We start from the raw sequence: 25584 nt of genomic DNA, 5'->3' as shown, positions 1-25584 counted from the left end.
CATCAGTTCTGATGATGGTGGGGGGGATGGAAGGATAGGTACTGAAAGTTAAGACTCAGTGGTGGGCAGAAGGAAGAATAGGTTCTGATAAGATGGTGGGTGGATGGAAGAATTGTATTTCCATGCCCCTCACCCAGGAGTGAAATCCAGCATGTTCTGACAGGTTCTGGAGAACCGGTAGCAGAAATTTTGAGTAGTTTGGAGAACCAGTAGCAGAAATTTTGAGTAGTTCAGAGAACAAGCAAATACCACCTCTGGCTGGCCCCAAAGTGGGGTGGGAATGGGGATTTTGCAATATCCTTCCCCCAGGAGTGGGGAGGGAATGGAGATTTTGCAGTATCCTTCCCCTGCCACCCCCCCCCCCAAGCCACACCATGCCCACCAAGCCACATCCACAGAACCGGTAGTAAAAAAATTTGAATTTTACCACGGCTCTCACCCAAGGGTGAAATGATAAAAACTATCAGTTTGGATGAACCGGTCAAACCATTAGCTACCAGTTCAGTCAAACCCGAAACCGATATTTCTGACAATCAGCTGTGCCGTGCAGTTTAGCTTCGTTAGAAAGCTGTTCCCCCCCCCCCACTCATTGTTCTACTTATCTAGTGAATTATTCTTTTTCTACACGAAGCACACGTTTGGCGTGCACCGTGCATGCGCAGGCAGCAAACCGGTGGTGATCCAAGGAGGATTTCACTACTGCCTTCACCATCCTATCAGAACCTATCCTTCCATCCTCCTACCTCCCAGTCTCAACTGGCAGTACTTATACTTCCCTCCAGTGGTGGGATTCAAGTAATTTAACAACCGGTTCTCTGCCCTAATGATTTCTTCCAACAACCAGTTTACCAAACTGCCCAGACAGTTAACAACTGGTTCTCCCGAAGTGGTGCGAACTGGCTGAATCCCACCACTGCTTCCATCTCCCCACCATCAGAACTGATGAAGCTTCTTGAATGAGAAGCGAAATGTTTTCTTCTTCTTCCTCAAAGAAAAAAACAGTCCAGTTGCCTTTTGAAGAAAAAAAAAACACCTTTGAGACAACCTGGATGACTGAGAACCTCCCCTGACGTTTTTGTGGAAAATGTGGTTTGTTTCTTTCTTTCAAAAGTATTCTAACCCTACAGCATATTTGAAATAATTAATGTGCTAGGATTATTCCAAAGAAGAATTCAAAAAATATGACAAAAAATATGACTTGGTTTCAGAGTGTCATTACAGCAAACAGTATAAGCCTTAAAATGTGCATCTGTAATCTTTTTTTTCTAGTTGCCATTATGGTCACAATCTCTGATGCAATAAATAATAAATATAGCATTAATAATAGAGGTAACTAGGTTAATTCATCCTCAAGTCATAGGTGTTTTTCTCCTCTCCTTCCTGTATTCATTCTCTGGATGATGGGAAAATTTAAACACTGTCCTTAGACTATTCTAAGCTATTATTAATACAACGCTGATTAGTACAGACAATGAGAGAAAAATCAGGTATTACAGTTATTCTTCAGCACTGCAATAGACTATCTGGAGTCAGTTTCTAAGCCTTTAAAATAATTTCTCTTTCTCCCTCCCTCCCCCACCTCTCCTTTAGAGAAGCTAACTTGACCATGATTCCACAATATACGGGGTGACATCAGAAGGAATGAATGTATTCAAAGTATAATGCAGTTAAGAATTAATTGGCTACAGGGGTCAAAAGGCCATCCTTTTCAAAAAGGAAAAAAGATCACTGAGTCAAATGAACAATGCCTCTTCACACCTTCCCAGAAAAAAAGTCAAGAGGCAAGGCTTCAATTAAATAGGACCAGATGAAGACAGGAGACAGGACTACTTGGGTTAAATGCCCAGACCTGAAATGAATATAGATTTACAGTTTATTAGTGTGGTCTTTTGACCTTCATATGAGAGTTAATACCGTAACTCTTCTTCTGAGCCACAAGTACACCCACTGCCTCTCTGGCAGCTTCCCTTAACCTGTAATTCTGTAAGAATAATTCCAGAGTCACCATATTGGTGAAATGAGCATCATATAAATTTAAAAAATAAAATAAAATAATAAATACAATACAATACAATCAGAGGTGGCTTTCACATAATATTACCACCAGTTCACTGTGCACAGAAAATGTGAGCATGCGCGCTTTAATGCATGCATGCACCCTTCTGCACCTATGCTTTGTTCCCGTGTGTGGCTTGCATACACGGGAAACATAGTTAAATAGATGGCATAGCGTCAGACTGGTTCAGACGAACCGGTCCGAACTGGCTGAATACCACCACTGAATACAATGCCATGCCATGCAATGCAATGCCATGCAATGCCATGCAATGCCATGCCATGCAATGCAATGCAGTGCAATGCAACACAATAAAAATAAAATAAAAAGTAAATTAAAAATAATAAAATAAAATAAAATAATAAATACAACACAATACAGTCAGAGGTAGGTTTCACATAATTTTACAGTCAGAGGTAGGTTTCACCAATTCACCAATTCACCACATCAAAAATGTGAGCATGCGCGCCTTCCGACTAACCCGAACCGGTCCGAACCGGCTGAATACCACCACTGAATACAATACAATACAATACAATACAATACAATACAATACAATACAATACAATACAATACAATACAATACAATAAAAAGTAAAGTAAAGATATAATAAAATAAAATAAATAATGAACTGAGGTTGTATGGATAATCTTATAACAACATTCAAAATTTTCAACTACTCAGAGGTGTCTGCAGGAATGGATGATGTTGCAATACATGCTCCACCCTATTTGTATGCATGCTGTAACATTAAACAAACATGTATGATTGAGCTTGAGTACCATACTTGGGATGGATCTTATAAAGGTTCTGCTTGGATTATTCACTGGTGGAAGCTGACATAAAAATCATGCGCTAACTAACTTCATAAAGTGAGGGACATCATTAGTACAATTGAAGCATGATTTGATCACACTGCTACAACTGCCATCTTCACATTTCTAACTCTCTCTCCCCTCTTTCCCCCCACCTCAGACAGTATTCTTGAGACCATACTCATCCACGGACTGACTTTTTAAATTGAGGGCCATAAGTGGTCTTGGAGCATGTTCTCAACTAGTTTATGTAGAAGACAGTCATTGTAGCCTAATGAACAAACTGTTAGAATGTGCAGACCTTGGGTCACATCTCCATTCAACTTTGAAGCTTGCAAGAAATAGAATTGCTTCCTTCATCTTAAGTAAACGTTGAAATGAAATCGGAAGGACCAGCTGAAACAATAAAACTGCTGGTGTCCTGAATAATGGTTGAGAAGCCAGGTTGAGTTTACATAAGTATGATTGTGCAAACAACATTAACTGCATATTTTCAAAGGAAAAGCGGCATCAAATGGCCCAAGCTAAAACTGGAAATGGATGATATGACTCAGAATAAAGCCATGCTCTGTGGTAATTAAAGCTCATGAGGATGGTAATTATGTTGTTGTTAGTTGCAAAGTCATGTCCGACCCATCGCGACCCCCAGGACAACGTTCCTCCAGACCTTCTTGTCCTCTACCATCCTCTGGAGTCCATTTAAGCTCATGCCTACTGCTTCAGTGACTCCATCTAGCTACCTCATTCTCTGTCATTGTCTTCTTCTTTTGCCCCCAATCTTTCCCAGCATTAGGCTCTTCTCCAGTGAGTCCTTTCTTCTCATTAGGTGGCCAAAGTATTTGAGTTTCATCTTCAGGATCTGGCCTTCTAAAGAGCAGTCAGGGTTGATCTCTAGGACTGACCGATTTGATTGCCTTGGAAACATTGTTTTGGAGGAATTTTATAAATGTCACCATATTAGCAACTTTTTTTTTCTACAGCCACAGCCAGCCTTCTACCACCATTCTGTAATATCTATTTAAAGCAACTGTATAGTAAATTGCACCGGAACCATCCAGGAAAAATTTCCCTAAAGGTTTGAAATTCAACATCATAACTGCAAAAATCTGTGAAAGCATAGCTGTAGAGTTTATCCTTGACTGCCCTCTGCGACACAATCCGTTTACAGAAGAAATTTTGTCATCATCAGTTCATCTTGCTATCCATTCTCATCAGTAGTTCTTTAGAATCTTAGAGGCGTTTATAGTGCAGACAATTGAGATCCTTTAAAAAGTCAATATACTGCATTTGTGTCTTGAAACTGAGATATTAAATGTCTGGGGTGAAAAGAAAAGAGAAAAATATCAGAATCAGCAAACTTTTGCTAAATAAGGCAGAAGTGAATGTAACGTATTAGGGTGAGCAGGACCATATCACACAAATGAATAAAAGTTTTGGCTTCCCCCCCCCCAGTTGTTATTGTTGTTTTTGGTCTCCGGTAATTTTTTCTTTCTTTTCTTTCTTTTTTCTGTTTTGTTTTTCTTAGACCTCTGACTGCTAAGTACAGTAATACTGCTAATACTTGGCCTGTACAGTCAGTACACCATCAAAAGCCACATTTAATCAATCTCCTACACATTTATAGCCCAATGGCCTGGATTTTTAAAAAAATAAAATAAAATAAAATTGTTCATTGCACAGTAGTCTAAACTAAAAATAAAATTGGTTTCCAGCTTTATTCTGCCTTGAGAATTGCATTTATAGATGGTCCCCTGTCTACCAATCTTTTCAAAGTCTATTTTCATTTTGCCTTTCTCTAAATAGTAGCTCTGGGAGAAGAATATATGAGTTACATTGATTACCTTGAAAAATGTTAGCCTGAAAGAATGGCTGACCCAAGACCTAGTAAATCTCATGGCTAAACAGAGATTTGAGCCAAGGTTTCCATATTCTAAGTTCAACAGTCAATTCTCTAGATCGTAATAATTTTTTTCTCTTAAGAGTCTTAACCCAGAGTTACACACAGCCTTTGATCTAATGTTTCAGATCTCTAGCTGACTCCATGAAGAAAAGTAACAGAATTATATTTATAACTGTTGTGAAGAAAATTGGAAACCATTTCTTTGAATCTTTGTTTCCTCTTTTTTCCTACGTTACTTCGCCTTATTTTTCCTTAACTTTATCTTTCTCTTAGATTTCTTATTCTTTTTTCTTCTCTACATTAATTTGTATTAGTTTTTATCTCCTATTTTAACAGTTTCAATAAAAACAAAATCATATTTTAAAAAAGAAAGACTAAAAGAGAGTAAGATAGGGTTGGAAAAGAAAGCTCTGAGACAGGATGGAGATTTTTGTTTTACTATTTATCTATATATTTATTTATTTTTATTTATTAAATTTCTTTGATGCCCAACTCACAGCAATGTGAATTTTATGCCTACTGATTGCATAGTTACATCCAGCTCATTGTGGGATGCAACTGCTTATGAGAATAGATTGTTCTAAAAATTTATATTAATATACACAGGTTTCTATCACACATGGGTATCCAATTTCCCAAAGGGATTTAAGACAACCCCACCAAAGGGGCATAATTAGAATAATGCCATATGGAATTAAAAACTACTATAATGGTATCTCTGACCTATAAAATTAATTTAATCCATGTCATTTATCCATATATATATCAGCTACCTTGAAATGTTTTGAATTTGGCAGTTTGCCATTTTTCTCTGTTATACAGAAATCACTGTCAATCATTTCAATTAAACTCAAATATTCTCCTTCTTCCTTCTGCATATAATGCCAAAATAAGTTTGAAAAAACAAGATGGAGATGGATGTAGAGAAAAGGATATCTACAGTGAGAAGCAAAGGAAAAATAAAAAGAGAATAAAAGGGGGAGAAGAGGAAGAATTGGACAGGGAAGGGTGAGGAGGGGAGATGAGGGAAAAACTAGGCAGAAAAACTTTGTATAGCTATGAAAAAGGTTAAATTCATCAGACAATGAATCCAGCTCTAGCAATGGCCACTTTTCAGGTTAATCTTCCAGACAACCAAGTCGTAATTTTACCCTTCCGCTTATTTTCAGGTTGTCTTTCTTATTCTCAGTGGATGTAAAAGTTGGGTTGCAAAAATCTGGAAAAGCTCTGAAAGGGCAGCCAAAGTTGGATTGAGGCATCCAACTTAAACCAAATGAAAGAAAACACTTTCTTTCATTTAGTTTTAAGATTTATCTCATTCTTTCATGTTAGACCTGTCATATTAAGCCAAGGAAAATGGTGAGAATTATTTATATTTCTTTTCTCCTGCAGTTTTTTCTAAACCTACCTATATGTGACTCATTCAGAAGCTCCAGGGCAGAGCACAGTACTTCATGGAAGAGGTAACTTTGATAGAGATGTCCTACTTTGACATTAGGATGAATGGTCCACCAAAGAAACTACTATGTAGAAATAGAATAACAGAGTTGGAAAGGGTCCAACCCTCTGCCTAGGCAGGAAACTCTACACCACTTCAGACAAATGGTTATCCAACATCTTCTTAAAAACTTCCAATGTTGGAGCCTTTAGAACTTCTGAAGCAAGTTGCTCTACTGATTAATTATTCTAACTGTCAGGAAATTTCTCCATAGTTCTAGTTCGCTTCTCTCCTTGATTAGTTTCCCCCCATTGCTTCTTGTCCTGCCCTCTGGTGCTTTGGAGAATAGCTTGACTACCTCTTCTTTGTGGCAGCCCCTGAGACATTGGAACACTGATATCATGTCTCCCCTAGTCGTCTTTCTTTTCATTCTTTCTTTTCAAGGAAGCGCTATCTAGAATTAGCCCAGGAGATTGGCAATCCAAAATTGATAACTTCCTGGCAGTTCAACATAGTGAACTCCCTGTGTGACCACTGGCCGCAGCCCATCGGAGTTATTAATGGGTAGAAGACTCCGGTGCCCCCTAGATCGGTTAAACCCAACATACTCCCCTGATGGGTACCAAAGCACAAAGGGAAGAACCAGAACAATGACAACAGGTGACCCGGTATGGGCACATAACTATAGTGAGGGCCCAGCATGGCTAAAGGGAACAATTGTAGGAGTGACGGGCCCAAAGTCATACACAGTGGACATGGGGGATGGCCGAGTGTGGAGACGCCACATAGATCAATTACGAAAAAGAATACAAAACAATCCAGAAACCAAACAGCCAGACCCTGACTACCCAATATTTGAACCAACAGCTAACTCAACCCCGAGGCGATCGGAGGACTTAGCTGAGTCTGAAGAAGTCCAGCCAACTGGCTCCTCCAGAGGACAGCAGGGACGACTCTGACAATAATCCAGGGCCGGATGGTCCAGAGGAGGAGCTGGGAGGAACAAACAGTCCCTCCGACCAGCTCAACTCACTCCCAGGGAATGAATTGCGCAGGTCAGAAAGAGTTAGGAGACGCCCTGTCTACCTGCGTGACTACGTGGAAAAATAACATGCAAATGTTATGCAAAAAACTATGTAAATATGGTAAAATGTGTTCTGGGAGGGGAGGAGTGTAATGTATTTGAATTTTAGGAGGGAAATTTGGGCGGGAAAATGCACATTGCTGATTGGCTGATGCCTCAGCCAAAATACTATTTATAGAGGGGTTTTTGCCTGTTGGCTTTTGCTGGGATCACAATAAACCAAAGAGCTGTTGTCACTTGTATTGTCTCCTGACTCTTCATTGCCCAAACTTAACAGATAGCTCAGACCATGAACAATCAAATGCCCTTCCATTGCTAAAATGTGGCTTTTCCTTTTAACTGGTATTGTCACAAAGAAATATTTTTATTACTATTTTTTAAAAATTAAAAAATGCATTTTTGCACACGGCAAAAATAACATGAATGTTTTAAGGAATCATTGATCCTATTCTGGAAAAAAAATAAAAATAAGCAAAAGGTACATGACAAAAGAAACAAAGATCCAAAAAGTAGTAACAGTTTTTGAGTAGCCAATTTCATGGTATGTATATGTATAATGCAATAGAACGTTCAAGTAACTTTGTATTGATTCCTTTGCTTATTTATTTTTTACTTTCAGGGTTATAGGTTACTCCAGGGGTAACTTTTTATACCTACCGCCTACTTTTGTATCTCCGTTAGTAGTAAAATTTTCTAACTGCCCAATGGTTCCACGGTAATGGTGATTTATAAAGTAGGGAAGTAACTTTACTTTATAAAATTTATAAAGCAGAATTACAGCAAGTTAAAGCATATAATAATAATTACTTACCAAATACTTTATGTTGGACTTTTGCTAAGTTTGGCAGAATAAATCTTTATAAAACAACTTACTGTAGTTAAATCTATCTTTTTATTTATACTTTGCATACATAGAAGCATAAATTATGAAAAAACTAATGAAAATGTTTTTAAATAATGCTATGAATTTTTTTTAAAAAGTCAATTAAATTTTTTAAAAAAAGGAAAGTGCTTCAGTATCGGACAAAACCCCTACCGCCCACCATGAAAGCTGGAATGCCCACTAGTGGGCGATAGGGACCAGAATGACTGCCACTGGGTTACTCTAATCAATTCCTTCCGAGTGGCATAAAATTTCCCCAATCCATGATTTTGGAGTTAAAATGAATGGAACAAATTTAATTAAAAAGTTGTTCAAATTTAACATTTAAAAATGTATATCGAGAATTAACTTATAAAACTAGGTCTGTGGAATATGCAATGTGTGTGTGTGTGTGTGTGTGTGTACACACACACACACATTCATTGATTTCTGACTCAGGACGAAACTATACTGCCAGGAACTGTCCCATCTTCTTTTCCTATCCCTTTGAGATTCTATTGCCTCTGTTCCCAATCACTGCAGCCTGCTGAGTTGCCACCAAGATAATGGGAGACAAACAAAAAATAATAATAATTAATTTCATTTGAAACAACTGCCGACCTCAACTCATTACTCTGGGTCACAAACAGCAAATGAAAATATAAAATATCAGTGACAATTCATATGAATCAGCAGCCAATACTACTGCAGCTAAGGAGATCTTGGGACTGTTTCCCTCACAAGTTCAGGGCAAAGTGAGGCTCACTGGATTAATTGCAAGATAATTTAAAAGAGGGGGAGGGGTAGTTGCCAAGCAATGGAGAAATAGCAAAAGAGCAGCTCAGGATGAAGTAGCTACTGAAATAGAGAGGATGTCCAGTTGGTGGCCAGCTGTCACTAAATTAGAAGCAGCACTGTATTCCATTCTCTCAGAAGAGCTGTGCTTGTCTAGGACTGTAATAAAGTTTTGATTTGATGATTCAGACCTGAATATGGTTAAAAATGGAAAACAGCTACTCTTTCTCCCTAGACTTGTTTCCCACATAGTCTCTCAATGGTGACCATTCTGAATTAGCACCCAAATCACTACTAGGAACAACTGAAACAAACAACACCATTTGGAAGTATCAGTTCTCTATTCTCGTTTGTTGATGAAGAAGTTCATATGGCAAATCAGGGATGGGGGAAAAAAAATCTGTAATCAACATATTGTAAAGGAGATCTTTACCTTAATTTGAGAGGCTTCAACTGTATTTTTCACTTGTGCTAATGTGATGTTTTCAGTCTTAACTGAACTGGGTCCAAGTAGATATTTAATAGTGTGGACTTTATATAGTTGGTAATACCCAGAAATGGTATTCAACCGGTTCGTACCGGTTCGGGCGAACAGGTAGCAGAAATTGTGGGTGGGTCTGCCCACCTGCCCAGGCTCTATGCAGTCCTATTTAGGCCTGGTTTTGAAGCCAGGCGCATGCGCGGAAGGCATGCGTGTGAGCAAAGTGCATGCGTGGAAGGCCGGGTGCATGCTGTCATGTCCCACTCCTCCGCTGACGGCCGGGTCAGGGAAATCCGAATTAGGTGTGCCTCTGCAGCTCTGCCAAAGTCCTAGCAAAGTCCTCAGGGCAGGCAGGAGACCAGAAAGTGACTTCAGCAAGATATGTTTAGACTTTGCCTGACTCAGAGAATGCCAGAAAGCAGGTCCTTTATATAGGCCATGGGGTGTGGCTCTATGACTCAGCACTTATCCAGGCCTGCCCCTCCCTTCCTTCTGTTGCCTCCGTCTATCAAGTCTTCTGACGCGAGGGTCACTCCAGTCTGCAGCTGTTGGCAATTGACCTCCCTCAGGGTCACATGCTGTGGAGGAGGGGGAGGGATCTAGTTGCTCCGTTTGCCTGGGCATGGAGCCAGAGCTGGGGGCTGGAGATACTTCCTCCTCTTCAGCCTGTCTGGGCATGGAGCCAGGGCTGGGGCCAGGAGGCATACTAGGACATTCCTCCGTGTTCGGAAGCAGATAAGAAGGCCCCGGCTGTGGTGAGATCGGACGAGACACAACACATGCATGGAATGTGCACATGTGCACAAAGCGAGTGTACACGTGTGCAGCGAACCAGTGGCAACAAAATTTGAAACCCACCACTGGCAATAGCATGAATCTTCCCAGGTTTTAGAGATTCCAAAGCAGCTGAAGGTCCTGTAACATTATATGAAGGTTACAGAGACAGGATAAAAATCTATCAATCTATAGTGCCAAATGGTTTCTTTAAATAGCAACCCTCTAAGTTATGCATATTAAGACAAATATTTACATTGGTGGGTATTATTATTTTTTTTCTTTTCCCGTTTGCTTTTGTAGTGATATATGGCGATACTTAAACCACTTCTCCAAACACTACAATCTAATTTAAATAGATGTAAGGATGGTTTTAAGTGTAACAAAATGTGTGGAGATCTATCCGCAAGCTCTCTTGGTTCCATGGATTCATTCAATTAAGGATATTGTGTTCCATTACTTATTTCTGACTGTGAGTCTATCGGCAATGCTTAATCTCAATGGTGATTTAAAACTGACTTCATTGTCATTGTCCCTCAGCAGTAATGAGGAGTTGAGAAAACAGCCAAGTAACAATTCTCCCTGAGATAGAATTAGTAAGTTTTATTAGAGAAAGGTCAAAGTGGGAACACAAGTATGCTGGCAAGAAACTTTCCCTTCAGATATAGAATGCATATATAAATAATTCAAGGCCATTAGAATTCAGTTTCTTCTCCTGTGTCTTCAGTATAATGGGAAGGATTTCAGTCTCTTTAGCAAAGGTAAGCTAATTAGACATTGCATTTGCTTATCTAAGAAGATAAGCTAGTTTGTTTACAAAGCCTACTATCCACATTACTCTCATCCCTAAGTGCTTATCATGGTAAGGGATGCTCCTGGAGGAAATAAGCAAAGCATAGCAACAGTCTGTACTCCCACTAGGATTGACCATGGTGTAAAGATCATCCCACCCAGGGGTGAAATGCTCCCAGTTCAGACCGGATCGTCTGATCCGGTAGCGATGGCGGCGGGTGGTTCGGAGAACCGGTAGCAAAAATCCTTCTCCCGCCCCGCTTATGCCCAGATGAGCTGTGCGATCATCAGAGTTTTTTTTTTAATTTTTAAAAGCATTTTTCCTTCAGCTGAAAATATGCTTTTAAAAGTAAAAAGAAAAGCCTCTGATGATTGTGCGGCTCAGCTGGGATCGTGAGAACCTTTTAAAAGCATTTTTTCTACAACCTCTTCGGCCAAAGAGGTTGTAAAAAAATGCTTTTAAAGGGTTCTGATGATCAGGCAACTCAGCTGAGATTGTCAGAATCCTTTAAAAGCATTTTTTCTACAATCTCTTCAGCCGAAGAGGTTGTAGAAAAAATGCTTTTTAAAGTTTTTTTTTAAAAAGTTGGCGATGCCCACCCAGTCACATTACCCCACCACCAAGCCACGCCCACAGAACCAGTAGTAACAAATTTTACATTTCACCACTGATCCTACCTATTCAGCTAAAGAGGTAGGCATCTATATAGAGCAGCAAGGAAATAGGAAGATGCTAGAAGTGGGTGAAGGCTGCTTACTTTAATGGCAAGGGCATCACTTCAGACTGTGTGGGAGAAGTCAATAGTAAATTATTCTGGTATTTTACAAAAAAACTCATGAGGACAGACAAGATAAACTGATTGTTGATATAGTGCCAAATGATATACTCCTGAGGTCAACTGAGGAAGATTTGGAGAACTTTCAGAGCAGTAATGGTATTTATTATACAGCTCAATTGAAACCTGATGGATGTCTAGTTGCTGATGCTACAATGTAGGAAAATACAACATAAAGTTGCAAATATAGGATAACAGTGGAATGTAAGAACACTGTAAAGTCAACCAACTAAACAATGAAATGAATTGATTCCAATTTGACAGCTTACATTTGAATCAATTGAAATGGAATGGAAATGGAAATGGAAATGACCTCCCCAGCAATACCAACTGGATTTCATGGAGAATATTTTAACATCATAGTAATGTGAGTTTATACCCAAAGCAGTAATACAGAAGATAATAGTAAAATATTAGACAATGGAGAAAAATAAATAGTATTTACTATGCAGTCTTTTAAACTGCTATATATTTCATTAAACAAGATTATGTTTTCCCATCTATCAAATCTTTTGGATTTTTGGAACTACATTAAGGATTTTAAAATTTACTGACTAAAAAATTATGAACATCCTCCAAGCAAGAAAGAATCAGAATATCCTGAATAACTTCTAAAGGTTGTCAAAGCAAATTATAAAATTTCATTACAATTAGCCTTTTCTCCCTCAAGTTTCCTTTCACTGCCAGTTGCCCTGAGGAGTGACTAAGAATATTCTTCCATGCAGCCAACATCTTAATATTCCTGTTCACTTTCTCAGGTCAGAATTAATGGTTTCTCAGATTAAAAAAGGAAAATTGTTTTAGAAATTTAATATTACTCTATAGATGCTTATTCTCTCATCTGATCAAAAACATCATTAAAAAAGGACAACAAAGAATGTTCTTTCTGTGCTAACTCAGTAAGCTCAAACTGCCCAAGGAGCTGCTGATTCAGTTCTACAGAGGAATTATTGAGTCTGTCATTTGCACCTCTATAACTGTCTGGTTCGGTTCTGCAACCCAACAAAAAAAACACAGTCTTCAGAGGATAATTAGAACTGCAGAAAAAATAATTGCTACCAACCTGCCTTCCATTGAGGACCTGTATACTGCACAAATCAAGAAGAGGGCCGTGAAAATATTTACAGACCCCTCGCATCCTGGACATAAACTGTTTCAACTCCTACCCTCAAAACGACGCTATAGAGTACTGCACACCAGAACAACTAGACACAAGAACAGTTTTTCCCCGAAGGCCATCACTCTGCTAAACAAATAATTCCATCAACACTGTCAAACTATTTACTGAATCTGCACTACTATTAATCTTCTCATAGTTCCCATCACCAATCTCTTTCCACTTATGACTGTATGACTATAACTTGTTGCTGGCAATCCTTATGGTTTATATTGATATATTGACCATCAATTGTATTGTAAATGTTGTACCTTGATGAACGTATCTTTTCTTTTATGTACACTGAGAGCATATGCACCAAGACAAATTCCTTCTGTGTCCAATCACACTTGGCCAATAAAAATTCTATTCTATTCTATTCTGATAAGAAGGATAGACATGCTATTCCTCATATGATAAGAGCAGAACAGAACAGAACAGAACAACAGAATTGGAAGGGACTTTGGAGGTGTTCTAGTCCAAACCTCTCCTCAGACAGGAAGCCCTATACCCGTGATGGCGAACCTATGGCATGTGTGCCTGCCAGCCAGCTGATTTTTGGGTCTTTGCCAGAAGGCGCACACACATGCGTGGGGGGGTGGGGAGGTGCAGAGCCCCCTGTGCCTCATTTTTTGTCCCAAGACGCTTCAGGGAGGACTGCTAGCACCAAAATGGGGCGTGGCCCCCCCACCCCCCATTTTGGTGCTAGTAGGCCTCCCTGAAGCCTCCTGGGACAAAAAACGGAGGTGGGGGGTGGCACATTCCCCTGTTATTGGTATATATATGTATTGGTATATAAACAAACATCTCATGTGTCTAGATTTATGAATATGAATACAAGCAGCATTGGGGAATTAGATTTGCTTAATAAAACAGGAAGGAACCAATCAGTTTTCTTTGTGATGAGAACTGAAACGTATCAATTTGACAAAAAGAACAGCCTTTGATTTTACACAAGATACCTTACTCTTACTGTGTAACTACGAATAGAAAGAAAAAGATGTGAGCAGCTTAAATAGAGTCTCATTTACTATCCTTTTAACGGTACTTAGCATATTTTCTTTTAGACCCCTTTAGAACCATCCAACGTTTTGTAATTTCCATTTGAAGTCTTCCTTAGATAGCTAATCTATAATTGGACAAAGTATAATTGAACAATGATTGATTTACTATTAAGGCTGTGCTTTTAGTATGTATTGGTATGTGTCAGAATCTAAGAACTAATTCTTTCTGGGAAAAAAAATTCTTTTCACAGAAGATTATGTGCTAAAGATAAACTATGAAAGATTAACACAGGATTTGTTGCTCTAATTTATCTCAAGGGTACAAGAAAAAAAAATGTAATGAGCAAATTAAGGCCAAATGCATCTCCAAAAAATACTCTAAATGCTATGTATAAAGATAAAATAAAAATGGCTTATGAAATACGTATGATGATCCTTAATATCTACTTTTCCTTATCATTTCTCAGACAATATAGCAAATTGTTGCAACATTGCTATCTATTAAAACTAGAAATTTTAAACTAAACCCTTTTATTGTTATAAGATGTTTCTTTGATTATGAAAAACTACTGTCCAATTTCATCTAGAAAGCCACTTCAAGGTTTTGAGTTTCTTCCTATTAAACAGCCTGAAAAGATGTCATTATCTGAAGAGTTGTATTAAATTTAAAAAAAAGAGTCCTAAAAACAGCTATTTTTCCCCCCCTGGATTCTCATTGATGCCAGAATAAGGGCTACTTTAATAACTCGCAGAAAAGGCTAAAGCAATTATTTCACTATTTTTTAAGAGGCCATAATTTTAATACTTATTTCTTAAATTCATATACCATGTCATCTCAGTGACTCCTGAAAGTTTACAACAATCAAGGTACAACTGTACAATCTGTAATAAAAATAATTATATAAGTGCAGTAGTTGCAAACCACTGGAAACTTCTTGATTTTCTTCGAAAGCTATCCGGAACTTTAACAAACCTTTGGAAGCTATTATAGAAAACTGCAGTCTCATGTCTAGAGGGAACATTTTTCAATTCTGGGAATCTGTATGCAATGTAGTATACCATAATGGTGCAATTTGTTTGAAGGTACAGGCAAGTCTAGAAATGTGGTGAGGTAGACCACTAATTCTCAAAGGAAACCTCTAAATCAGGGATGTCAAACTCAAGGCCGGTGGGCCTTATCCTGCCTGCGAGGGCTTAGATCTGGCCCGTGGGGCAACCTTGGAAACAGCCCAGGCCAACTGGGTGCTGTTCTACAACCTGGTGATGGCTGGCAGACTGCTGGAGGAGGCTGTGGCTGTTGTGACCTAGGCCCAAGTAGTTATTACCAGACACAATCAATCCTAAACAAACATATTTTATTAGAACAGCTGAGAATTACTTCATTCTCGGCTTAGTCCAAATTAAGTCCAAAACAAAGTCCTTCATAAAAAGTCCTTTGGCCTTATCACAAACCTTTGTCTTTTTTGGCACCAAGGGCTTTTCTTGGCAAGAACCTCATGAAGTTCAAAAACAGGAGACAAGAAACAATTGTAGCAACGTTGCTTTCCTACAAAGAACCCAAGAGCCGTTGCTGCTCTTTTAAGCCTTATGGGAGGGGCCAATCATCTCCTGGCCTTACTCCTGAGTCATCCTTTTTGATTTAACTGCTCTTGCCTTCTGGCAGCTCTTCACATGTGTGCACTAGGAACAGGATCTTCCTGTTCCTCTGCCTCTCTGCTGTCCACCTCTGGAGGCTCCGGAGTCCGCGCATCACTGGCCCCATCTCTGCTTCCAATGCAGAGCCCTTGTCCAGGCCTTCCCCTGACTCCAGGACTGACCCATTGTCCTACCCAGCCTCCTCACTGTCCAACTCCGCTACCAGCTCCGCAACAGTGGCAGCCAGAAATGGAGCTCGGGAGGGGCGCCCACAGTCCTCCTAAGCTTCGTTTTCACTGGCAGAATGGTAGCAAAACAGACTACCAACAAAAGTGGCATTTGATCACAAGGCAAGGAGGCATTGAGGAATGATTCCCCTTTTCCATTTGAGCATCCAAGAAAGGACAGGAAAGGAGAAAGGGAAAGAGGGAAGACAAAGACAAAGAAGGAAAGATAGGAAGAGAACAAGGAAGGAAAAAGAAGAAAAGAGGGGAAGGAAGAAGAAAGAAAGGGAAATGAAGAGGAAAGGAAAAATAAAAAAGGGAGGGAGGGAGGGAGGGAGATAGGGTGGGAGAGAGGGAGGGAGGGAGGGAGGAAGGAGGGAAATTATAATGAGAGGTAGTGAGGGTCTGAGGGAAGTTCTGCCTTAGCACTTAGCCACCAGCAGCCCTACTGTCCTTTCACCATCCCCTTGCCTCTTCCTCCTAACCTCTTCTTGTGGTCTCCCATGCTATCACTGAGGATGCTGTGGTTACAAAGCCGGGTCTCCTTGTGTGGCGAGGGAGTGGGCCTCCCTCTGGCCCACACACTTTCCTGTCCCGCACACACCATGAGCAACCTGGCCAAGGAGAGTGACCATAGCAGCAGCAGCCTCAAGGAGGTAAGCGCAACTGGGGACCCCCTCAGGGAAGCAGAGCTGGGCTGGGCTGGGCTGTGGGATCCCTCTGCTCTGGGAGCTTGAGGGCCAGTTGAGCAATTACCCTCTGCTGCCTAGGGCTCTGGACAGCCTGTGCCATCATCTAGGGGCCCTCTGCATGGCCTGAGAGGGACGGAGAGAAGTTTTATGATGACAAAGGTTTGGCCTTCTCCCTGGTCTCGCCTTCCTCCACTGGAGACAATGGATCTCCCTAGTCCTGCCTGGGCCACCACAGGCACCCCTGACATGAGTGACATCGAGCTATCCCTGCCCAAGCCCATCCTGGCCATGTCCCCCAGGCCTCCCAAGGTCAAACACAACCCTGATGACATGAAACCCTGACATGATCAGGGTTGTTTGACAGCCCTGATCTAGACTGACATATCAGATTCAAATTGTGCATGCATGATAATATTTCCAGGAGTGTGTAGTTTGAAGAAAACAAGCTGCATTTATGTGATACTGTGTTATTTTTGTTCTTATTCCAGATATGGTAGAGGCAAGCCCACCTCTTATTTTTGAACCTGCTGTGCAAAGTACGTCAGTTACAATGACCTGGGAAGCATCTTGATGCCATATTAGCTTTCACTCGGTCTTATTTCATTCATTTTATTCCCGAGGACAGCCTTGAGTGCTCAGAGAATGCTGTGTCTGTCATATTGTGATGAACATTGCTTTGAAGGGAAAAGTCTAGTGAACTAAAAATATCTGAAATTTTTTTTATGAGGCATCAGTGAAAGTTCCTTTTATTGTGTGAAGACATTTTCCCAATGATTGTTAAGTTACTGGAAATGAGAGAATTATTGGAGGTGAGGAAGACGAGAAGTAAAAGTGAGGTCAAAATCTAAAGATCAATAGTAATGTGAAAAAGGCATTGATCAATAATCTTGTGAAGTTGTCCATTAGGTTGCTGATTTTAACTAGAAGTTCTAAATTCATAAACTTACTATTTCAACTCTTCCCGTATTTTTCCGGCCTGGTTACAGCACAGAAACAGCCTTGGTCGCATTGGTTGATGATCTCTTGAGGTCTCGGGACAGAGGTTGTTCCTCTGTCCTGGTCCTATTAGATCTCTCAGCGGCTTTTGATACCATCGACCATGGTATCCTGCTGCGCCAGCTCAGGGGATTTGGAGTGGGGGGCACTGTTCATCGGTGGTTCTTCTCCTACCTCTCTGACCAGTCGCAGACGGTGTTGACAGGAGGGCAGAGATCGGCCCCGAGGCGCCTCTTATGTGGGGTGCCGCAAGGGTCGGTTCTCTCTATATGAAGCCGCTGGGTGAGATCATCCGTGGTCTTGGGGTGAGTTGTCATCTATACGCTGATGATACTCAGCTCTATATTTCCACCCCTAACCACCCCAACGAGGCTGTTGAAGTGATGTTCCAGTGCCTGGAGGCCGTACGGGTCTGGATGGGGAGGAACAGACTCAGACTCAATCCCACCAAGACCGAGTGGCTGTGGATGCCAGCGGCCCGGTACAGTCAGCTAATTCCATCGCTGACCATGGGGGGTGAGCTATTGGCCCCCACGGAAAGGGCTCGCAATCTGGGCGCCCTCCTGGATGTACGGCTGTCTTTAGAAGATCATATGACGGCCGTCGCCAGGGGAGCTTTTCATCAGGTTCGCCTAATACGGCAGTTATGCCCCTTTCTGGATTGGGATTCCTTATGCACAGTCGCTCATGCCCTTGTTACATCCTGCCTGGACTACTGCAATGCTCTCTACATGGGGCTTCCCTTGAAGGGTACCCAGAGACTCCAACTGGTCCAGAATGCGGCTGCGCAGGTGATAGAGGGAGCACCTTGTGGCTCCCGTGTAACACCCCTCCTGCGCAGTCTGCACTGGCTCCTGGTGGTCTTCCAGTTCACTTCAAGGTACTTGTTATCACCTTTAAAGTGCTCCATGGCTTAGGGCTGGGATATTTATGGGACCGCCTACTGCCACCAGTAGCCTCTCACCGACCAGTGCGCTCTCACAGAGAGGGCCTCCTCCGGGTACCGTCAGCTAAACAATGTCGGCTGGCGACCTCCAGGGGGAGGGCCTTCTCTGTGGGGGCTCCTACCCTCTGGAATGAGCTCCCTCTGGGGCTTCGTCAACTCCCCGACCTCAGGACCTTCCGCCGCGAACTGAAGACGTTGTTGTTTCAAAGAGCAGGACTAGCGTGAACATAGTTTTAAATTGGGGTTTTAAATCAGGGGTTTTAAACGGGGTTTTAAATTTTAGGCCATCAATTGAATAAGTTTTCTATACTTTTTTTTAGCTGTTTTATATGTATTATATGTTTTCTGTTGTTTTTATTGGCTGTGAACAGCCCTGAGTCCTTCGGGAGAAGGGCGGTATACAAATATAATAAATAAATAAATAAATAAATAAATAAATAAATAAATAAATAAATCTAAAGTCTAAATTATGACTTTATGACCTTTCGTCGAAACGTCACCAAGACACTTCCAATTTTACGCGGGAGAAAACCCGAATAACCAAAGACCTACATACAAACACCCGCGAAAACCTCAGAAAACATATAACATAACATAACATAACATAACATTTTTTCTTTCTGCGCATGACAAAGATAGAGGTCTGACCGAGTCTCGGAGCGGCAGGCAGAGTTGTTGCCGGGCCGTAGATGCAGCCAGCGGATGACCTGGGCTGCCTGGGTAGCCTGGCTGGAAAGATGATCTTCTTGGCAGCTGCGAGAGGGGCTTTTCACCCCTGAGAGCTTCGCAGCTGCCGAGTGCTGAGCCAGAGCCGAACGGCAGCGAAATGGCGGCGGCCATCTTGGCGGCAGCATGCTCTCTCCCTTTTCTCCCTCGGATTTTTTTTTTCATCTTTTTCATCTTGACCTGATAAGATCTGAGGAGGCTGCTTTAGAGCTGGTCGTTTTCGCTTTGGATGGACATGGACCTAGGCATGGAGGCCTATTTTTCTTCCTCTAGACTTCGGAGTTGTAAATGGGGAGTTTTGACTCGGGAGCTTAGGCTCCCCCCCCCTGGACTTTGGAGCATTCGCAACATCTGTATGTCTGTTATGACTTTTACCATCTGGAACGGGATCTCCTTGCGAGAATGTCCATCATCTTTTATCATCAGTGGGACCTATGTCAGCGGTTCTGAATATGACTGCTTTATCATCATCTACGGTTACGGACAAACTCATTTTTGCGCCAATTATGCCTGTTGCGAGATATGATTTATTCTTCGTTAGAACTTCATCGTCTGCGAGGATCCTCCGCCTCGCAGAAATGGCCCTCTACGTTATCGAGGGCCTATCTCAATGATGAGTTTTGGAACCCAGAGAGATGGCATGTGTTAAGAAAGAATCTTTGGGGTTTTTTAGATAAACAATTTTTAAGGGGTGGGAGGGTAAAGGTGGGTATCGGGGGAAACCCATCGGGGAGGGAGCCAGTCCTTGCGTTTGCTCGCGGCGATACTTTATTAAGTTCGGAGGTTAAGGGGAAGCCTTGTTCTCCAATTCCAGAGGATCGTTCCATCAGTACGGTAAGTGGGAGAGGCAGATATGGCGGAAGTGGGGGGCCATATCATGTTCAGGGGGTGCGCACTCGCTGTTTGAGAGCGATTGCGCGCTCTGGCCCCTCAGACTTTTCCCGTTCCCCGAGTGGCCAGTATTCCCAGGGTTTGGACCTTCGGCTGATGTTGTGCAATGCTAGGTCCATAGTGAATAAAGCCCCCCTGATCTACGATCTTATACAGGGGGGGGGCTGCGGACCTTGTGGGCATTTCGGAGACTTGGTTGGGCATTGAAGGGGTTCCCTGGTGGAGATGTGCCCACCGGGTTTCCGGCATTTCATCAGCCGAGGCCCAAGGTAGGGGTGGAGGGTGGCGGTGGTTATTAGAGAGAGTCTGAGCCGATGGAGGCCACTGTTCCTCAGATAGCGGTTGTGAATCCCTTTACGTGAAGTGGGGGCATAGGATCCAGGTGGGCTTGTTGATCACGTACCTGGCTCCTTGCTGCATGGCAACAACCCTGCCCGAGTTGCTGGAGTTGATAGCCGGGATGGCAGTTGATACCCCCAGGCTTATGGTCATGGGGGATTTCAACTTGCCATCAGCCGGTGTGTCGTCAACGGCGGCTCGGGAGTTCATGGCCTCCATGACGGCCATGGACCTGACCCAATTAATTGATGGCCCCACCCACGTCGGGGGAAGCACACTGGATCTGATTTTTGTCTCTGGACAGTGGTTGAGTGATCTGGAAGTACGAGAATTAGCCATTGAACCTCTGTCATGGTCAGACCACTCTCTCCTTCGTCTGGACTTTCGGACCGCTGCTCCTCACCGCAGGGAGACGGGACCAATACGTTGGTTCCGTCCCAGGCGACTGATGGACCCGGAGAGGTTCCTGATGGAGCTTGGGCCGCTCCCTGGCGATCTGGCCCACGGCTCGGCCGAGGAGCTTGTTGCGGCCTGGGAACAGGCCGCGGTGGGCGCCTTGGACCGTGTCGTGCCTTTGCGGCGTCTGACCCGGCGTAGATCTCAACCAGCTTCTTGGTTCTCCGAGGAGCTGAGGGAGATGAAACGCCGGAGAAGACGCCTAGAGAGCGCGTGGAGGTCCGGCCGTTCCGAAGCTGACCGAATACTAGTTAGGTCTTTTACTCAGACCTATCTAGTGGCATTGAGGGAGGCCAAGCAGGCCTATGTCTCTACCCTCATTGCGTCAGCAGAGAACCGCCTAGCCGCCCTGTTTAGGGTGACTCGCTCCCTCCTTAACCAGGAGGGTTGCGATGACCCCTTACAGGGTTGTGCTGAGGATTTCAGCAGGTATCTGTTTGACAAAATCGCTCAGCTTCGGGACGGTCTGGACCAAAACTGGGTAGTTTCGGGCGAGGTGACGGAGGCTAGTCTTGTTGAGACCATCTGGGAGGAGTTTGACCCTGTGGCTCCTGAGGACATGGACAGGTTGCTGGGGCGGCTGAATGCCACCACATGTTTATTGGACCCGTGTCCCTCCTGGTTGGTGCTGGCCACCCGGGAGGTTACACGAGGCTGGCTCCAGGGGATTGTTAATGCTTCTCTGAGGGAGGGTGTTGTTCCCACCGCCTTGAAAGAGGCGGTGGTGAGACCCCTCCTCAAGAAGCCTTCCCTGGACCCAGCTGTTTTGAGTAACTATCGTCCAGTCTCCAACCTTCGCTTTGTGGCGAAGGTTGTTGAGAGGGGGGTGGGACACCAGGTACCCCAGGAACTGGGTGGATCTGTCTATCTAGACCCGTTCCAGTCCGGTTTCCGACCCGGGTACAGCACGGAGACAGCTTTGGTCGCATTGGTGGATGACCTCTGGAGGGCCCGGGATAAAGGTTATTCCTCTGCCCTGGTTCTCCTTGATCTCTCAGCGGCTTTTGATACCATCGACCATGGTATCCTGCTGCGACGGTTGGGGGGATTGGGTGTGGGAGGCACCGTATTTCGGTGGTTCTCATCCTATCTCTCCGACCAATCGCAGACGGTGTTGGCAGGGGGGCAGAGGTCGACCTCGAGGCGCCTCCTTTGTGGGGTGCCACAGGGGTCGGTTCTCTCGCCTCTCCTGTTCAACATCTACATGAAGCCGCTGGGCGAGGTCATTAGTGGTTTTGGGGTGAGTTATCAACTGTACGCGGATGACACCCAGCTGTACATTTCCACCCCTGACCACCCCAATGAAGCTGTTGAAGTGTTGTCTCAGTGTGTGGAGGCCGTACGGGTCTGGATGGGGAGAAACAGGCTCAAGCTCAACCCCTCCAAGACTGAGTGGCTGTGGATGCTGGCATCCCTGTACAGTCAGCTGCAACCGCGGCTGACTGTTGGGGGCGAATCATTGGCCCCAATGGAGAGGGTGCGCAATTTGGGGGTTCTCCTTGATGGACGGTTGTCCTTTGAAGATCATTTGGCGACCGTCTCCAGGAGACCTTTTTACCAGGTTCGCATGGTCCGCCAGTTGCGCCCCTTTCTAGACCGGGATGCCTTATGCACAGTCACTCATGCCCTCGTCACTTCTTGCCTGGACTACTGTAATGCTCTCTACATGGGGCTCCCCTTGAGGTGCACCCGGAGACTTCAGTTAGTTCAGAATGCAGCCACGCGGGTGATAGAGGGAGCCACTCGTGGCTCCCATATAACACCGATCCTGCGCAGGCTGCACTGGCTACCTGTGGTTTTCCGAGTGCACTTCAAGGTGTTGGTTACCACCTTTAAAGCGCTCCATGGCATAGGACCGGGATTTCTTCGGGACCACCTTCTGTTACCACATGCCTCCCACCGACCGGTACGCTCTCATAGAGAGGGGCTCCTCAGGGTGCCGTCAGCCAGACAGTGCAGGCTGGCGACCCCCAGGGGGAGAGTCTTCTCTGTGGGGGCACCTACCCTCTGGAATGAGCTTCCCCCAGGACTTCGACAACTTCCAGACTCCGGACCTTTCGCCGCGAGCTTAAAACATATCTATTCTTTCGAGCAGGACTAGCTTAATAGGGTTTTAAATATGGATTTTATTGGGGTTTATTTTATATTTCGTATTGTATTTTAAATTTAGGTTATTGGAATAAGTTTTTTAAATATTGTTTTTATTGAAATGTATTGTTTTTATTTTATCTGCCTGTTCACCGCCCTGAGTCCTCCGGGAGAAGGGCGGTATACAAATTAAATTATTATTATTATTATTATTATTATTATTATTAACATAACATAACATAACATTAGAGTTGGAAGGGACCTTGGAGGCCTTCTAGTCCAACCCTCTGCCCAGGCAGGAAACCCTACACCATCTCAGTCAATATGCATGCATGTATATATGTATATGTATATGTGTAGGTAGGTTTTGGCATATTTGGGTCTTTTCCCATATAAGGTTGAGAGTATATTGGCGACGTTTCAATGAGGTCTCACTCATCATCTTCAGGCTGGTGTTTTCAGCTTCTTGCTTGTGCGAGCAAAGCATGAAGCCGAAAGCACCAGCCTGAAGATGATGAGTGAGACCTCGTCGAAACGTTGCCAGGCCTTCTAGTCCAACCCCCTGTCCAGGCAGGAAATCCTACACCATCTCAGTCAGATGGTTATCCAACATTTTCTTAAAAATTTCCAGTGTTGGAGCATTCACAACTTCTGCAGGCAAGTCGTTCCACTTATTAATTGTTCTAACTGTCAGGAAATTTCTCCTTAGTTCTAAGTTGCTTCTTTCTTTGATCAGTTTCCACCCATTGCTTCTTGTTCTACCCTCAGGTGCTTTGGAGAACAGCCCGACTCCCTCTTCTTTGTGGCAACCCCTGAGATATTGGAACACAGCTATCATGTCTCCCCTAGTCCTTCTTTTTATTAAACTAGACATACTGAGTTCCTGCAACTGTTCTTCATATGTTTTAGCCTCCAGTCCCCTAATCATCTTTGTTGCTCTTCTCTGCACTCTTTCTAGAGTCTCAACATCTTTTTTACATCGTGGCGACCAAAACTGGATGCAATATTCCAAGTGTGGCCTTACCAAGGCTTTATAAAGTGGCACTAACACTTCACGTGATCTTGATTCTATCCCTCTGTTTATGCAGCCCAGAACTGTGTTGGCTTTTTTAGCAGCAGCTGCACATTGCTGGCTCATATCTAAATGGTTATCCACTAGGACTCCAAGATCCCTCTCACAGGTACTACTATTGAGCAAGGTACCACATATTTGTTTTTTTTTTGCCTAAATGTAGAACCTTACTTTGTTTCCTTGACTTTTTTCTTGTTTTTAACATGTTGGAAGAAGCTTTTTTTGTTATTTTTTACTTTTGTCGCTAGCCTTTGTTCATTGTGAGCCTTAGCTTTCCTCACTTCATCTTTACAGGCTCAGGCTATTTGCTGATATTCTGCCTTAGTTATTTGCCCCTCTTTCCACTTTTTATATTTGTCCTTTTTGTGTTTCAATTTGTCAGATAGTTCTTTATGCATCCATGCTGGTTTCTTTTGAGATCTATTATTTTTCTTCTTCATTGGTATTGTGTTAGACTGCGCTTTTATAATCTCACTTTTCAAAATTTCCCAAGCTTCTTGAGTCGTTTTCCCCCTGAGGATTCTCATCCATTGAATCCTTCTCAAGCTCTCTCTAAGTTTATTGAAATTAGCTCTCTTAAAGTCCAAGACTCTAGTTTGACTTTGTTCTACCACTTGTATTTGCTTAATGTCGAATTCCAATATTGCGTGGTCACTTGCCCCCAAGGTTCCTGTAGCTTCAACACCTTCTATCATTTCATCTCTGTTAATGAGAATTAAGTCCAGTATGGCTGATCCCCTTGTCGCCTTCTCTATTTTTTGGGAAACAAAGTTGTCTGCTAGGTTTGTTAGGAACCTGTTGGATCTTCCACTTGGTGCAGAGTTTGTTTCCCAGTTGATGTCAGGGTAGTTAAAATCCCCCATTACTACTGTGATGTGCTTCCTACATACCTTAGTTAGCTGACTAGCAAAAAGTTTATCTACTTCCTCTGTTTGGTTAGGTGGCCTATAGTATAGACCTATGGCAATATCGTTTTTCACCCCTTTTATATTGACCCAAATACATTCAAGATGATTTTCATCATTGTTGTGCTCTATTTCTGTAGAGATGTAGTTATTTTTTATATATAGTGCAAGTCCACCTCCTATTTCTATAGGTCTATTTCTTTTAAATAATTTATATCCCTCTAGCTGTATGTTCCATTTGTCAGTTTCATCCCACCAAGTTTCCGTAATGGCAACAATATCATATCTGCCCTCATTTACTTGAATTTCTAATTCACCCTGTTTATTCCTCATATTCTGTGCATTGGTGTATAGACATTTGAGTCCATTTGGATTGACCTTGTGTTTACTGTCTACATAACCTGTGTTGACTGCCCCTACTTTCTTGCCACCTGTTGGTTTAGTGCACATGGTATGGCACTCACTGTTAAATGCTTGGTTTTGCTTGATAGCAGGGCTGATAGTCTTAACCATACAGACATCTACGTTAGATGCACTGGTAACCCTTTTAATTTTCGATTGCTGGGGACAGAAATTTTCTGTATCAGTTAATTCTCTGTCCCCACTGTTCAGTTTAAATG

Source organism: Ahaetulla prasina, chromosome 5, assembly GCF_028640845.1.
Source record: "Ahaetulla prasina isolate Xishuangbanna chromosome 5, ASM2864084v1, whole genome shotgun sequence".
Taxonomy (NCBI): domain Eukaryota; kingdom Metazoa; phylum Chordata; class Lepidosauria; order Squamata; family Colubridae; genus Ahaetulla; species Ahaetulla prasina.
This window is presented reverse-complemented; position numbering follows the sequence as displayed.